This window comes from Sinocyclocheilus grahami, unplaced genomic scaffold (assembly GCF_001515645.1).
Source record: "Sinocyclocheilus grahami isolate Dianchi unplaced genomic scaffold, SAMN03320097.WGS_v1.1 scaffold3151.1, whole genome shotgun sequence".
NCBI classification, from domain to species: domain Eukaryota; kingdom Metazoa; phylum Chordata; class Actinopteri; order Cypriniformes; family Cyprinidae; genus Sinocyclocheilus; species Sinocyclocheilus grahami.
In genome coordinates, this window is record NW_015508316.1 from 17,795 (window position 1) to 24,535 (window position 6,741).

General features: G+C 34.5%; 1 long non-coding RNA gene across 1 annotated transcript in view; it reads right to left on the reverse strand.

Annotated features, from left to right (window-relative positions):
* LOC107576049 (uncharacterized) overlaps nucleotides 1-6,741 on the reverse strand; it is a 10,827-nt gene that overhangs the window by 3,732 nt on the left and 354 nt on the right. Inside the window, exon 2 of the long non-coding RNA XR_001607987.1 lies at nucleotides 969-973. This is a non-coding gene — a long non-coding RNA (uncharacterized lncRNA). The remainder of the gene's footprint in view (nucleotides 1-968; nucleotides 974-6,741) is intronic.

Below are 6,741 nucleotides of genomic sequence, written 5' to 3' on the forward strand. Positions count from 1 at the left end.
GCTTGCAAATTTATATTCTAAACACTGAACACATGTAGTCTCACCTTTGGCAAATATCTTGCATAACTCGGTGCGAGAGTTTATTGCCAAGCTCTAAGTACACACACACAAAAATAATGTTTAATCTTAATGCATGCGTTAATGTGGTGTATGGTACAGGCTATTTATTGCTTCTGAATTATTTTGATTTAGACTTAAGAGCGGAGAAGGAATTCTAGAGAGAGAGAAAAGCCATGTTGAATCTCAGAACAAACAAAAAACACAACATGAAGTCTTGGATTTATACTTTCACTTTCAATATGGCCGCAAGGTTACCGATCCTTTTCAAGAGAAATATCCAGCGCATATCTTATAGTTCATACACAGTTTTGTTCATGAGAATTAGTTTACCTTATTAGTTTTGATCAGTAATTTAAATACTTTGATGTCAAAATTGTACAATTCTGTGTAGCAAAGAATAATTTTATAAAAGACAAGTTTGAGGTGCGGTTATTTGTGTGACGAAGGCTTTATGGGCATTTAAACACAGGAATATTAATTATGCAGCAAGATCATCTTTTTGATTCAGAAATCAGTAGCAGTGTATTTGCTCATTTCATGGCAAAACAATTACATTTTAATAATACTGTTACAATTAGAAATATAGTATATTTACAATATTTACAACATAAAATATTTAATTTCAGTACCACTGGATTGAGTTTTCAACATGAAACAAGATTCTCATTGCACAGTGATTTGAGGGAGCCATCAGTCAAGTTATTTAGGCAATAACATGACATTTTGTAATGTAGTAAATTCACACATTTGCCACTGTTTGAAAGATCAAACTACTCAAATTTTGAACTGACAATATGAGCTGTTATTCACATGATTCATGTAATTAATTTGATTAGACATGAAGCATTTTTCCATTTAGCATTTTCAACATATCAGGCATACAAATAAGATTGAAACTGAATATTTACAACATCTATATCATTTGCAGACAGCTTAAATTGATCACAAACAAATTATTATTCTACAGTTATTTTACAGTTCTTCCTTTATTTAATTCCTCTAAATAAAAAGACACATGCCATGGTGAAAATGGTGGTATTCCATCCTGTGGTTACTGATCATGAAACCACTAGACATGAAGCAGTAATACTGTATTCCACCATCTGATCTTTAAAGAGCTTCATGGGTAAAGATTGCAACTAGTTCACACATTATAACAACTCAACAGCCTTCAGGTCTGTTATCAGAACTGTGTGCAGCATATACATACTTTCATTTAGATTTGGCACATGAGATTTTAGGTCCAAATGGATTCACCATTTAGTGCCAAATCGAGTCAGATCCTAAGGATGCTTCTATAGGTAACAAAAATACAGTTTTGTGTGGAATATGATATGAATATGGTACACTTTTTTGTGCAATATTTATCACACAAAAAAATAAGAAAAAAAGGGATTTGTAAATGATATGAATACATTCTGTTAGTGGAAACTGTCTAACATGTGACCCGTTTTAATGTTCATCTGTGGGATGTTCTGGACTAAAGGTCCTGTTGACCTCAAACCATTTCATCAATGCACCTGGAAGAACCGGAAGATGAGCTGTTTTCCACTGACTGTTAGTGATGTTAAAAAGCACCAACTCAAAAAGCTCAGTTGTCAAAGTTATCAACACTTAAAAGACAGAGTACTAAACAGAATCCACAATCAAAATCCAACTGTTAACACATGAAAGACACAGCAGTTAAAAAGCCAAGGATAAAAGATAAGGTTTATAAAAGAAATGTAAAAATTAAACGAAGGTGCCAATCTGATCTCTCTATAACTGTGGCCCTACCACAGAGAACGCTTGGTCCCCTCCTAGTTTCAGTCTAGAGTGGGGGACTACTGTACTGTATATAAGAAGGTTCTGACCGCTCAATCTTAAGACTTCTCTGGGGAAAATAAAGACGCAGCAAATCAGCTAAATAGTTGGGAGCTTGGTTATGTAGGGACTTGTACACAAATGAGAGAATTTAAAATCAATTCTAAATTGGATAGGCCCAATGAAGAGCGCTCAGAAAAGTAGTGATGATTGCTTTCATGGCTTTTGTGTAGAAATTTGGCAGCACCATTTTGGACCAGTAGGAGGCAAACACTTAGTGATTTAGAAATACTGCAATATAAACAGCTGCAGTCACCGAAATGAAAAGTAATGAATGCATGGTCCGGCATCTCTTTTATTTGGCTAGAAAGTTTTTCATTTTTGACAGTAGATGGAGTTGGGGGAAAAAGTTGTTTCAATATCTTTCTGTGAATTAAGATTTAATTCACTAAAGTACTGTACCTGTGATGCCCAAATCAGCCTCTTGATGTTTGTCAAAGTGCATGTTGGAATCACTATGAGGGGTTTCAAAAGAGGACAAGGAGAACGTCAAGAACGTTTACCAGTTGACCTGAAGGATGATAGATGACAACAAAATGATATTCATGGCGTGATATTTAAAAGATGTGCAAGTTCCGACTGACTTACCTTCTTTGTGGAGGATGTCAATGATTGTCTTCTGGACCATTGCCAAGTCAGCAGTCTTCCCCATTATAGTGGTTTCAAAGAACAAGAGATACCCGGAATTTACACTGTAGGTATTGTCATTTAATGAAACTCTAATGTAAATATTCTAATATTTTGAGATACTGGATGTTTGACTTTCATGAACCGTATGCTCTAATCATCAAAATTAAAAAAAAAAAACTTTTGAAATGTTTCCCTTTACATGCAATGAATCTAGAATATATGAAAGTAACAGCTGTTCTTGCGTCCAGTTTGGTTTTCTTTTACGTTTACATGCCTTGCCATCAGCCATGATTATTCTACTCTGTTAATTAAAAGGCTGTTTATATGCATAACCGCTAATTGTTTACAAAGAGCACACATGTAAGAGGCTGACAATTAACTGAACATATACTTGTTTAATTAGTGACAGCCTGCATTTTAAAAACTTTATTTGAAAGTGTGTTTTTTTTTTTTTTTTACTTTATTTGAATAAGGCAAAATAAGGCATAAGTTTGTCTCAGCAGCTTTGTGAATAGGTTTTAAGAGAAAACTTAGCTGGAAACTTTTACCTCGATTTAGGTAAAATCTTAGTGATAAGATAAAATGTTTTGTGAATATGGGCCCAGATCTCATCATCTTCCAGACTGTCTGGAATGACATGAAGAATCAGGAAAAAAACAGACTAAAACCAGAAGAACTGTGGCAACGTCTCGGAGATGCTTCAAGAAATGCTTGCAAATCAACATGAAAAACTATGCGCAAGTGCACCTAGGACAAAAGGGGTTTAAAAAGTAAAGGGTGGTCACACCAAATGTTGATTTAATTTCATTAATAGAAGTTAATTGATAAATAAAATCTATTTATGGCATTATTTTTGAAATCATCCTCACTTTACAGCATTTTTACACAAGTGCCTAAAACTTTTTACAGTACTGGATTATTACAATTAATGGCTAAAATAATGTTTGGAAATGTAGACTTATATTTCCTGCTAAAACACTACAGAAATAACTGGATTAAAACCATTTTTGTTGGTGAAAATACTAGTGGCCTAAGACTTTTACATAGTTGTGTATATATAAAAATACATACACATTCACACATTATAAACTAATAATATAGAAACACCTAATGTTGTTGGACAGAATAATGGTCATACAGAAACAAAGTAGAAAATGACACATTTTTACATTCTAGAGCCCTTAGAATTTATTTATATATAAATGATAATTTATATTATCTGTTATAGCACCTGTTACATACACAGCAGCACATTAGAAAACATTTTTTTAACAGCATTTATCAAAAACATTCACAACTGGTTCATCCATTTTAAATATAATTTCAAAAATCGAAGTGTACAGAAAATATCTTCGATTAGGTCCATGTTCCTCCTTTACTCACATTCTGTCAGTCATCGTCCTCTACATTCATGTCTTTTCTACACAACTCTTACTTTGGTTAAAAACAGTTTAACAAAGTCCTGTTGTGGTTATGGATCATGAAACCACTGATATGTTACCCTAACCTATGAAGCAGTAATACTGCAGTCCACCCATCTGATCTCTAAAGAGCTCCATGTGTAAAGATGGCAGCTAGATTACTGATAAACAGCCTTCAGGTTCGTTAACAGAACTGTGCAAAGTATATGCATGATTTCATTTAGATTTGGCACTGCAGGTTTTAGTCCATATTGGTCTCAGATGATGATGGATTTATCATCTAGTGTCAAAGAGAGTCAGATCCTGGAGAAAGACATTAGCTGAGCCCTTCTCTGCTGGTCTTCTTTACTGGAAATATCTGCAGATAGAAAAAAAATGTATCTTTTTTTTGTCGTTGTTGTAATTATTGGTTACTGGTGACACCACTCTATTTGTGGAAAGTGTCTAACATCTGACCTGTTTTAATGTTAATCTGTAGGATGTTCTGGACACGACCTGTTGACCTCAAACCATTCATCAATACACCTGGAGGAGCAGAAGATGAGATGATTTCCACAGACGGCAGCAGGTATGTGTGTGTGTGTGTGTTAGTGAATATTTCTCATACCCTTTGTGGTAGACACAGAGACAGGGCAGTCGAGCGATGGTGTCCCCCTGAAGCATGTCATCCAGACATATCGAACACTCACCAGAGTCCCGGGACAAAACATCATCTACAGAAAGAGAAAACATCACAACGTCACTAAAGAAGCTCAGAGCAGCAGGAGTCAGATGATGACACATGGGGGTGCTGTTACCCAACAAAACAAATCAGCATTGAAATAAACAATGGAGGACAGAAACAAATTTGCAGGCCCACCATAAAATAAATTAAAGTTTTTTGTTATTTCAGATATTTTTAAGTAGCTTTAATTCTGTTTGAGAGCTCAAGATTGCAGGAACAGTAAGTGATCTAACTGGACAGAAAGAGAGTGATCTGCGGTCAATGTGTGGTAGTGAAGGTTGTTCTTACCGTTATAATGGAGTCTGGGTTTGGAGAAACACATGAGCAAATGAACATCTATTTCATCTGAACAGACAAACTTAGAGCAGACGGGACAGTCAAATCCAGCTGAAACAAACAGAAGAGACAAAAATCATGTTTAAATATATTTGTAAGATTTATTTTTCTTGTAATCATTATGTAGGTCACTTGAGCAATAATCACACTGTTCCGGTCAGTAAACAGCAATTATAAGATTACAAGGCAATTAAAAAAAAGCAATCTTGGAAATGTTGTAATCTCGTCTGTGAGTCTACTTACTGTAATGTGCATTATCAGGTTATCACAATATGAACAAAATCGAATGCATAAAATTCACGGCACATGGTTGTGCTTTTATAAAGCTGGATTTGCCAACTTGTTTGTTTCATTTCAAGTAAAGTTCATTATAAGGCTATAAAGTTCTTTATGATTACACAGAAACCTCTGTAGACATTCAAAGGTCTGCTTGAATCAATAACACATACAGGAAATAAAATTAATCCCCTTTTACTCCTATACAAGCATATATTAGGCATTGAGCATTTTATCCAACGAGCTAAAAGTAATCACTGCAACATGTGCATTAAACACCTAATTTCCAAAAATATGCATGATACGCAACAGAACAAAATACTGAGCATTAAGCTGAATGCATTAATTATAATGTTTTTCTGATAGACAGTAAAAACTGAACACCAAACAAAAGTATGTTTACATCAAAATAAAGTACTTTTTGCACCGAGATCTTACTAGATAGTTTAACTGGTGTGTTAAACATGTTTCCTGTTCTTTGCACATTCACATTTAATAATAGAGAACACATTCACAACTACCAATGCACTAACCCATCAATCACTAACTAGTTAAGCTGGGCAAATGTTATTAACGACACAGAGTATACATGCTTGCAATTGCTTGGTTACACACACAAACACCTGTAATTATCAGTGTCAGTCTGTACTGCCAAACATTAACAGGACGTAAATATAAAAAAAAAAAATAAGGTAGGTCAGCTGTGTATTGATGGGGAGGAGCCTTCGGACACATGGCAGCCTCTGATCCAGACTGATTACAGACATAAACGCTTTTACAGGAAGTCATTCTATAAGACAGAGCCTTGTGCGGTTATGTGTTTGTGGCCCAGTGGAATCAAAGGGAACTTTATCTGACAGGAGGTTAGAGGTCAAAGTGAAACACGTGCTTGAGTTATGACGACAAAGGTTGCTTAAGCATCACTGCTAGCCCAACAAAACCACTCATATATTTAATATGGCATATACAAATAAGTCATTGCAAATCAGATCAGATCAGGGGCCAGATTCATGACAAATTAAGAATAAAGTTCTTTGTAACATATTTTCTTAAGAATATTTTGCATTCCCAAGAACATTTAAGAATCTTCATATATATTTTTTCTTCTTCTTATGATTGCTCGAAAATAAATAAACTGGTCTTGTCTTAAATTCCCCAAAGGTAAGATGTCTAATAAATATATTGGGTTGTTTGCTAAGGATGTGCATGAGTACTGATGAGTCCTGACCAATGATTGGTCAGTTATTATTATGCATGAAGTGAGTTTTTACTAAATTCGGTAACAATTCTACAAAATCAATTCAAACAGGGACCTCGTTTTTCATTTGCAAGTTTCAGTTAATAATTCATAATAACTGTCTATGTTTGGCAGCATTCATCACAAAAAAAAAAAACATTTAAATTCCATGTCGCATTAAAAAAAAAAAAAAA